General features: G+C 37.4%; 1 long non-coding RNA gene across 1 annotated transcript; it reads left to right on the top strand.

Annotated features, from left to right (window-relative positions):
* The first annotated feature begins 3,686 nt into the window (after window positions 1–3,686).
* Window positions 3,687–4,328, top strand: LOC137392847 (uncharacterized). The gene is made up of 3 exons (XR_010978255.1): window positions 3,687–3,723; window positions 4,058–4,120; window positions 4,229–4,328. It is a non-coding gene; the product is annotated as an uncharacterized lncRNA (long non-coding RNA).
* The last annotated feature ends 5,165 nt before the right edge of the window (window positions 4,329–9,493 follow it).

Genomic DNA, 9,493 nt, shown 5'->3' with positions numbered 1-9,493 from the left:
TTTGGCACATAATATCCAGCGGATAAATCAGCTGCCTAATATCACAGTTCAAATCTTACATCACTAACAATTGATTTGGGATATTTGACAAGTCGTTGAGATTGAAAAACATTTAAGATGAAAATCAGACGAACTACATGATCTCTCAATCTTCTCTTGTGTTAAGCAGTTGAACACTTATGTTAAAATATTTTATGGGCCATTATTATATATATAATAAACTTCTTGTTGTCATCACATAGAACACGAATACATTTAAATTGTTGAAAGTTAATGATAGCCCGCTGTTAAATTAAAAGAGAACTTGTTTTTTTCATGTTTTGTTTGTTTAAGATGAATTTAAATAGTGCTTGTCTATATTCCTTTTTGGATCTATAGACATATGCTGTACTGAACCGTTCACAATATACATAAACTGTAAATAATAGTTCAGTATTACATGTTCATCCGTTACTTTCGACTGATGATTATATTGAGCCGAGTTTTATTTATTTATAGTTAATATATTGCCATTTAAGGCCTGCACTGTATTATAGAAATTTATATCAACAATTATAGAACAGGATGCAGTTCCTTGTGCTGGTTATATTAGTATTTTTACTTCATCACATAAATATATCAAACCAAAATATCTAAATCTTTGAAGGTTAGTTATAGCCAACAGTTGAATTAAAAGAGAACTTCTCTACTATCAATGTCAACCACATGTCTACTACCTTAGAATATCCATAACAGAGCACAGTATTTAACACTGCTCTAGATCTTATTATATAATAACAGCCATGTTACTCAAATTATCTTCCGCTCTAGTTTCACAATAACAGTTCTAAGGAGCTGAGCAAACGCTTTTCCGTTTTATAATATTCCATTAACATGGGAATATAGAAATATGTGCCTTAATCTATAACTTGTCATGTTTATTGAATCCATACCCTGAGTAACTTTATTTTAAAGTCAAGTCAAGCTCTTTCCTTCACTTGCGCAAAAATCAAAAAAAATTTGCTCAAAAAATTACAAAAGAAATTTGTTTCCAATAAATAAATATTTATACATATTGAGATATTCAAAGCACTTTTAATTTGATACAACTCAGCATTGTTGCCAAGCCTCTTTGTATCGCTCTGACAAAAAGAACATGGTTACATGTATGTCATTAGCCAGCACCTTTCTACATTGCTATCTAGAGCACAGTATTGATTCCAAATAAATATAATTGAAATGTAACTGATTCAACAAAACTACTTTCATGTTAACTAGTATATACTAGCACGAAGGTAGTTGCTCTAAGTATTATTGCACCAGCTTCAATAGATTCAATTCAATAGCCTACAAATTATATATGATGCGGATGTATAATCAGTGGGAGTTATTTGCCCATTAATACCACTGCTTTAATATAGAATAAATGTCATAAGTATTATAGCTGGTAAATGTTGTGTTTTATGTGTATTTTGTAGTCCCTGATAATGAGGGAACAGAGTTTATCTTTGCCTTTGGAGTGACCCCAGTTTGGAAAAAAGAAACTTTTCTTCTCGAAGTCTTTGTTACAACACAGAGGGAAGGTCCAGTTTCCTTTAACTTTACATCCGGGAGTAAGGTCAAGGTCAGTTTTGCAGTTTTCATGATTGGAGAGGTTATAAGTTACAATAGGCTAAGAGTGACAATAATTTTTTTGTGTAGTAGTCCTAGGAGAGTACAGGGTGGGGTAAGTATGGACCAGCTAGGCGTTTCTAATTTCTTTTGTACAACATAATCAGTTGTACAACATAGTCATTTTTGTTTCCTTAAAACAAGAAATAGAATAACATTTGATGTAAACAGAACAAACACACTCTTGTGATTAGTTATCACTTTTGCCTCTGTAATTAGTCTTATGTAACTTTTGATTTTTTAAAATCGAGTTAAATGGTGACTACAATTGCTTGATTGGTTGTGAAACTTATATGAATGCTGTCTGCACACACGAGTAATGTAGCTACTGCCATTGTTTGTCTGTTGCTTGCAGTCTGGGAGTGTATCACGAGGTAAAGTCATCAAGCTAGCAGTTGATGAAGGGCAACTGATGAATGACCAGTTTGAAACAACAAATAAAAAAAGTCAAGTGCTCATGGCAAGTGATGATGTGGTAGTTTTTGGCAGCAACAGACAGGTGAGTTGAAATGTTGGCTATGGTGGATTGGTAAATGCGACTTTTAGTTCTTGGTATTTCTTTGATGTGTACTATTTTATGCTATCATTTAGTATCTGATGCATTGATACTATATCTTCTCTTTTACTACATATATAACATTGCAGTACATGAGTGCAGATGTCTTTCTCGCATTACCTACAGATGTCCTTGGACTCTCTTATGTGATTCCTTGTTGGCCGACAACGCAATCAAATTCTGGAACATTGCTAGGTGAGTTTTCTGGGTCATCAAGTTGCTCTTCTCTCACCTTTCCAGAATAGAAGTGACATGCTCACTGAGTGTTTTCAGCTGGTTTGTTTAATCTGCAACCTATTGTGTATGAGTCTCAATTTATCACAGCTAAAAATCTTCAACTAGCAGCTGTACTGAATGACACACTTCAAGTAATTTTTTTGGGTTTGATTTTAATTATTCATCAACAAGTGTACAGCTACTACCCACTGCTACCCACTAGAAGTGTACAGCTACTACCCACTGCTACCCACTAGAAGTGTACAGCTACTACCCACTGCTACCCACTAGAAGTGTACAGCTACTACCCACTGCCACCCACTAGAAGTGTACAGCTACTACCCACTGCTACCCACTAGAAGTGTACAGCTACTACCCACTGCTACCCACTAGAAGTGTACAGCTACTACCCACTGCTACCCACTAGAAGTGTACAGCTACTACCCACTGCTACCCACTAGAAGTGTACAGCTACTACCCACTGCTACCCACTAGAAGTGTACAGCTACTACCCACTGCTACCCACTAGAAGTGTACAGCTACTACCCACTGCTACCCACTAGAAGTGTACAGCTACTACCCACTGCTACCCACTAGAAGTGTACAGCTACTACCCACTGCTACCCACTAGAAGTGTACAGCTACTACCCACTGCTACCCACTAGAAGTGTACAGCTACTACCCACTGCTACCCACTAGAAGTGTACAGCTACTACCCACTGCTACCCACTATAAGTGTACAGCTACTACCCACTGCTACCTACTAGAAGTGTGCAGCTACTACCCACTGCTACCCACTAGAAGTGTACAGCTGCTACCCACTGCCTACTTGGTTATCTTGTACCATTTTCTGTCAAATATAATAAGACAAAACTATTGTAATTTTTCTAGTCTTGAGAGGTTTGCAATTGGAATTAGCTCCATCCCATATGCATACAATAGCAAATCAAAAAGTACCAGCAGTGTTCAGTACATGTTGTACATGTATATGAAAATGAGACTGTGGTTTGCTACAGTAATTGTAGTTTTTGAGGCTGAATTTCTTGAAGCCACAAAAAATACATCCAGTTTTTTGCCATTACTATCATATAATTATGAAAACCTGTATACAGTGGTCAGTCCGGTGTATGACAACACCAATATAAATATCACGCTGCGAGGACAAGTCATCAAGAACAATTTCTTATTGAATCGTGGTCAAGTCTACCAGTACAAAGGAGATTACATTAAGTCTGGGAGAAGAAGACGATCCCTCGATGAAGAGGGACAACTTAGCAGAGTGAGACGAGCTACCAAAGCAGGTAAGACTAGGTGGATATCACTTTATTATTGACAAGTTGATTGATTTATTAAAGCTTAGATTCCCAATGGTAAACTATTACAGCACATCTGGAGTTTCCTGGAAGCCAAGAGACGCCATGAGAGGACAATTCTTGCAATCATATGCTTATTGTAGTCAAAGTTTAAAGAGAACATTTTGTGTGAATAGAATATATTGTCTGATAGCTTTAGCTCATGATCTACTATGTACAGCTTGATAACTTAAGGTCTGAAGAAAGACTGTATTATATCTAATATTGCACTGTTAGGACTAGAATAATAGAATAACGCTGTGTGTATGCATTTTGGTTACAGTTAATGTTGATGACCTAACAGGTGCTTTGGTGTCAGCAGACAAGCCTATTGCCGTGCTATCAGGTATTTGATTCCTATTTGTCCTACATGATGCCTATATGCTTAGATTGTGCATAGAAGACTAACATACTAGGTGTGCTTTTGATTAAAATGACTAACTATCGTCTCTAGGTAATAAAAAGACGTCAATCGCAAACAGTGACTCAGGAGATCACCTGATTGAGATGATTCCACCTCTGGATACGCTGGGCAGAGAGTTTCTTATTTCTAACTTTGTTGAAAGACAAAGGTCCATCCTTAGAATAATTGGTGAGCATTATTTTATTGCCTGTTAAAAGCAGACATACTTGTAACTTACATTAGACCTAGTAGCAAAAAACAGCGATAGTACTAACAAATGTGTAGGTTTGCCATTTCGAGTTTTTGGCATTAATATTATTATGAGTATAGTTCCTATTGGCTACACTGCGGATAACCATTTTTGTCTACATGTAATAATGCTTTTGAACAGCTGCGGATGACAATGTCACCATTGATGTCTACAGTTCATCAAATGAGTATAATAGTAGTTCATCAGAAGTGCTGAAATCTACTGGAGAGTTCAAGGAACTGGTTACCAACGCGACACAAGTAACCCAAGTCATCACCTCAAAGGCTGTGCTCATTGCTCAGTATTCAGAGACAGGCAAGTCTCTTTCCTGACTTCATTAACCATATATTCACTACTGACAGCAGATCAACTGAGATGATAATAATCTAATCTTTACTATACTAAGAGTCATGTCTGTCTATCCAAAGCCGCACTAAGAACATTAGGAAAGCATGCTGCACTGCACAGGATTTGAACCCAAATATCCGGATCCACAGCCAAGCACGCTACCTATTGTGCCACCGGACCAACTTTTCATGTCTCAGAATGATTGTGCGCATACTTAATACTCATGACAATCTTTTCCGATGTACAGTCCTGCCAGCGTACTAGTCTATTAATTTTTAGAGTCCCGCCATAACTTTTATATCAAGTTCAGTAGCATTGCTCTATTGGTTGTACTGTTAACTCTACAACCACTGTACAAATACTACCTTCCTGATAGTCAGCTTTATGGTGCTAACAGTGAGTTCTAGCATCTGTATGGTTGCCCCACCTGTCTCTTTCCTCTAGACATCTTGGCATAATTGGCACTATGGGTGCGTACCATAGTACCAGTTATGCCATTTTGCTAATTCGAAATGCTATTTCAGTATTTAACCTTTGGGAGACATACAAATGTACAAATGTCAGGAAAATGGCACATGCTAGCGTGTATTACTAACCTTGCTGCTAATACAAGGGAAGGTGTATAAGAATTTCGGAAGATCAGCAGCATCATTTCAGCATCGTGTTAATTGTAGTGCTGTCTGAAAAACCACAAGCAAGTGGTCTTCTGTACAAGTTGATGATCACTGTACAATCTGAGGATCACTGTACAAGCTAATGATCACTGTACAAGCTGATGATCACTGTACAAGCTGATGATCACTGTACAAGTTGGTGATCACTGTACAAGCTGATGATCACTGTACAAGTTGGTGATCACTGTACAAGCTGATGATCACTGTACAAGTTGATGATCACTGTACAAGTTGATGATCACTGTACAATCTGAGGATCACTGTACAAGCTAATGATCACTGTACAAGCTGATGATCACTGTACAAGCTGATGATCACTGTACAAGTTGGTGATCACTGTACAAGCTGATGATCACTGTACAAGTTGGTGATCACTGTACAAGCTAATGATCACTGTACAAGCTGATGATCACTGTACAAGCTGATGATCACTGTACAAGTTGGTGATCACTGTACAAGCTGAGGATCACTGTACAAGTTGATGATCGCTGTACAAGCTGAGGATCACTGTACAAGTTGATGATCACTGTACAAGTTGATGATCACTGTACAAGTTGATGATCACTGTACAAGTTGATGATCACTGTACCAGCTGATGATCACTGTACAAGCTGATGATCATTGTACAAGTTGACAATCCCTGTACAAGTTGATGATCACTGTACAAGCTGATGATCACTCGCTGTACAAGTATGATCACCGTACACACGAGTTTGTTTAATTGGTGGAATACAATATTTTAGTATAATTTTACCTAGAGACAGCATTACTTGTTTTATTTTCATGAAAATCACTTGCGAAGGGCTAGTTGAAATATTTCAAGATTTTGGGTTTTAATTAATATAGAACCTTTTGCTCAGTAGATTGCTGTTGTGTGACACTTGTGTGATCCACGGAAACCACCCAAATTTTCTAAAGATTTTATTCTATAGAGAGTGCAGGCAACTCCTTTTTCAGAAATCCTTGACTGCTAAAATTCCAACAACAACACAACATGGTGTCAAATATAAAATCGCAGGTAACAGAGTTAAAAGAGTTCATCTAATACAAACAGTTTTGCAGTCATATCGTTATTAAAATCAGATTCTTTATCATATATACACAGGTAAGACTGATGGGACAAGGGCTGACCCACTTATGGCTATCGTCCCCGCTAAGGAGCAGTATGCCAACTATTACACTTTTACAACTCCGGCTGGAATTAGTTCGTCTTACCGGTAACACTTACCCACTTCTATATAGACAATAGACGTATTCAGTGATCATGCCATTAACCACATGATTGTTTTGCTATTATTAACATTTGTCTGTAAAAGGCTATAATCATGTTGTTTAAGGTTGTTACATTAATATTATTTTGGGAGTTGTCACTTCTTGTTATGTCTGTGTCAGAAACTACGTAAACATAATAATGAAGAGCGGAGAGCGAGATGGCATCCTGTTGAACGGTGCTGCTCTAAACACCACTCTTCAGCAACTCAATCTGAAAGAAGGGGATACTTTCTATAACAATAGCTGGGTAGGTGTTCTTGTTGCATGGCTAACCTTGCATGTGACATCTTCTCACCAAGTTGTAGGTGGTTGCATTACATTTGTAGTCTCTTTTTCTCTGGTCCAAAAGACTACCCACTTTCACAACTATATGTAGCTATTTCAAAATCGTCAATGTAGAGTCGTCCCTCTTTTTGAACTATTTATAGATAAGAGGGTTAGGAGAGAACAAGTTATTTTAGTGTCGGAATAGATAGAGGTCAACTTTGTGTTGGGTACCGAATTCAGAAAATATATCGTGACAAGTTAGTCTAAACATTGCATAAATAGCAGTAATTCTATCTTTAGATTGATTTCTGAAAATGAGACAGTAGTTCCTTGTTTATTGACAAACTGAATATTATAGGTCAAACAGATGCTAGCTTGTTTTTCTGTTACGCTATAAAACCTGGCTGCGATTCCCAGCTCTTACACGGATACTGCCCACCCACCCATATGAAAGCTTCAGAGTGGATTAGAATATTGTAGCATTTGACATTTATGATGCACTTTTTATTCCCGTGTTACGCATGTCTAATTGTGTTCAAGATATCACCAGTTTTACCTTTTTTTAGCCAGTACAACCAGTTGTTCATGCTTTTAGCGGGTGCTAATGTTTCAAATACTTCATATTTGCGAGGTTTTGATTGTTTGGTTGTGATAATTTTAGTTTATTGAATGTCTTGACTTTAAAATGCACTGAAATACAAAGCAATGAAACCGGATATACGAGTATTTAATGTTATTTCACACCTTTGGTTATTAACTTGTGATCAAATATGAATCTAGAAGTCAAATATTGAAGCTCAATAATTTCATTGGGCTGAGAATAAAATGGACGTGGTTTTATTTATCGTACAAGTTATATACCTCTCAATTGTCAGTGCATATCCTGTTTGATACTATGCATACAGCATGTGTTTACTGTTATTATAGTATGCTCCATTCTGGTCTAGTAGAGGCAGACCTTTAGCATAATCATTTCTCTTTTCAATATCTTCAATAAATGTGGCAATTTGAAGCCAATGTGAATGTTGTGCCAGAATAGGAAGGACTAAGGAATTCAGAAGCCATTACAAGATTCATGTTATTTTAAGAGAACTTCTTGTAAGACGTGTTATGTAACAACTAAGGATGGTTTTATACACTGTTTTGCTCAATTCACGTATTTAAAATTTGTCAAGTGATAATCACCATAGAGCTCTGTTGCGAGTGTGAACAGATGGTTTACCAGTTCTTGATGGTTAGTTGAGTAAGAAGAGACATGTTCACAGTGTCTGCAGCGAGTAATGGATGAGAAAATGGTATGATGTAGGTTCAGAGTGACTGGCAGGTCATAGGAAACACTGGTTATTCTGCAAGAACAATTGCTGTCATAAACGGCACTCATAGTATTAACCATGCAAACCCAACTGTAACCATATATGCTATGATGTATGGACATGGAGATCTTGAGACCTATGGATTCCCGGCAGGTTGGTGCTCCTTACGCAGTCAGATTGTTTGCCACAATTCTTTAGAGCTGATTTCTGTTTAGTTGCTTGTATTTACTTCCCACAGCTAGAGCCAACATACTTTGTCTATTTGGTTTGGAGGTACATGTGTGGTTGGTGAAATTGTGCACTTTAGAGGCCTTAGTTTTTCGAGAATAGAGGCACCATTATAGCACCTGCCTTACTTCTTTGAGAATATAAAGACACCATCATGGCACCCGCCTCTGGTTTTATTGGCAATGTTTACTCCTCTATGTTGAGATGGTTAGTAGTGTATTTATCCTCAGGAATGAGACTGGCAAAGACTGGCTCTTACTGTAAAGTTTCCACAAGTCTGGTTAATGATGGAGTGGACAATGACTGTGATGGATTGATTGATGAAGAACTTCATAATGGCATAGATGATGATGGGGACGGTGAGATTGGTGCGTCAAAATAATGTTCTGAGTATATGTAGTGAGGCATAAACATCTTGCGAGCAAGCCAAGCTTTCGGTTATGAATAGATATCTTCCAGGCCTGTCTTCCCTGGGGCGGCTGGGCAGCTGTGCCTTTCCAACTTTTTAGTGATTTTTGGTGGATAAGTACTAAAAATTGCAGTCGAAGCTCATTCACTTGAAATTTCTAAGTTGGAAATTCTAAAAACTGTTGGAAATTCCAACGACTGATTTACTAGCAACTAGCGTTCTATATTGTCTCCGTGGTGATCTTGCCAAAAGAGTGATCTTGTGAGACTTTGTTAAGACTTGGAAACTGATCTTTTTTTGCTTATAGTTGGGTGGAAAGAACACCCCTAAACTTGCATTTTCCTTATCATATAAAACTTGTCCCATTGCAAACTTGTTTTAAAAAGCCCTTTTGTTGAGAGATAGAGAGCTTCTGCTATTTAAATGAGCACTGACTACACTACAATGAATAAACAAAAGAAATTAACTGCATTCTTTTCCAGGTAAGCATTGTGCTGTAGTAACTAGGTGTTTTGGTTGATTCTGCCACTAAAAATAAACAGGCTGATCATGAGC

Source organism: Watersipora subatra, chromosome 4 (assembly GCF_963576615.1).
Source record: "Watersipora subatra chromosome 4, tzWatSuba1.1, whole genome shotgun sequence".
In the NCBI taxonomy this organism is placed as follows: Eukaryota; Metazoa; Bryozoa; class Gymnolaemata; order Cheilostomatida; family Watersiporidae; genus Watersipora; species Watersipora subatra.
Note: the sequence above shows the minus strand (reverse complement) of the source record. Positions and strands in the feature narration are given on the sequence as shown.